This window comes from Procambarus clarkii, chromosome 36 (genome assembly GCF_040958095.1).
Source record: "Procambarus clarkii isolate CNS0578487 chromosome 36, FALCON_Pclarkii_2.0, whole genome shotgun sequence".
Classification (NCBI taxonomy): Eukaryota; Metazoa; Arthropoda; class Malacostraca; order Decapoda; family Cambaridae; genus Procambarus; species Procambarus clarkii.
The window spans coordinates 26,287,510-26,289,274 of NC_091185.1; positions in this window are offsets into that span (position 1 = coordinate 26,287,510).

A 1,765-nucleotide genomic window follows, 5' to 3' on the forward strand; every position below is an offset into this window, starting at 1 on the left:
CTCTGGAGCAACTTGCGGCCGATATCCTAAGTTATTTAACTTTAAATTAGCTCTTATATTAAGCATAAACGGTGTCCCTTTGAAATAAAACAAATTTCAAGATAATTCTGAAAGGCATTTGAGACTTTCTTATCTATGTAATTATGGCGCAGTTTTATACAACAGAGACAGTAAAGAAAGTGTAAGCAGCTGGTAAGGGAGCCGGTCGGCCGAGCGGACAGCATGCTGGACCTGTGATCCTGTGGTCCTGGGTTCGATCCCAGGCGCCGTCGAGAAACAATGGGCAGTTTCTTTCACCCTATGCCTCTATTACCTAGCAGTAAAATAGGTACCTGGGTGTTAGTCAGCTGTCACGGGCTGCTTCCTGGGGGTGGAGGCCTGGTCGAGGACCGGGCCGCGGGGACACTAAAAAGCCCCGAAATCATCTCAAGATAAGCTGAAAATACATACTTATACAGGGCTTTATTTACCTAAGTAAACAAATTTAAAGCAACAAATATTGGTTCTCTTACCAGTTGAACAAAGAATTTATATATACCTATAAATGCAACTGACGATAAGAAAACATTAACTGTTGATTTGCGCAAATGAGAAAGGTAAATACACCTTTCTCATTTCTCTGTGATTTTTCCTATATATTATTAAATAAATAGGTATATGTATATGTATGTGTATATATATATATATATATACATATATATATATATATATATATATATATATATATATATATATATATATATATATATATATATATATATATATATATATATGTATATATATATGTCGTACCTAGTAGCCAGAACGCACTTCTATGCCTACTATGCAAGGCCCGATTTGCCTAATAAGCCAAGTTTTCATGAATTAATTGTTTTTCGACTACCTAACCTACCTAACCTAACCTAACCTAACTTTTTCGGCTACCTAACCTAACCTAGCCTATAAAGATAGGTTAGGTTAGGTTAGGTAGGGTTGGTTAGGTTCGGTCATATATCTACGTTAATTTTAACTCCAATAAAAAGAAATTGACCTCATACATAATGAAATGGGTAGCTTTATCATTTCATAAGAAAAAAATTAGAGAAAATATATTAATTCAGGAAAACTTGGCTTATTAGGCAAATCGGGCCTTGCATAGTAGGCTGAGAAGTGCGTTCTGGCTACTAGGTACGACATATATATATATATATATATATATATATATATATATATATATATATATATATATATATATATATGTATATATATATATATATATATATATATTTATATATATATATATATATATATATATATATATATATATATATATATATATATATATATATATATATATATATGCAAACAAGCCTGAATGGTCCCCAGGACTATATACAACTGAAAACTCACACCCCAGAAGTGACTCGAACCCATACTGCCAGGAGCAACGCAACTGGTATGTAATGGGACGCCTTAATCCGCTTGACCATCACGACCGGACATAAGGAAGTGATAGCCGAAGCTATTTGAACCACTTCCCCGCCGGCACTCGGATGGTAATCTTGGGCATAGCATTTTATCAAATCACCTCATTCTTTGGGGCACATTAAGGCATCCCTGTACATACCAGTTGCGTTGCTCCGGGCAGTATTGGTTCGAGTCACTTCTGGGGTGTGAGTTTTCAGTTTTATATAGTCCTGGGGACCATTCAGGCTTGTTTGCATTTGTGTTCCTCACGTGTGCCCCAAAGAATGAGGTGATTTGATAAAATGCTATGCCCAAGATT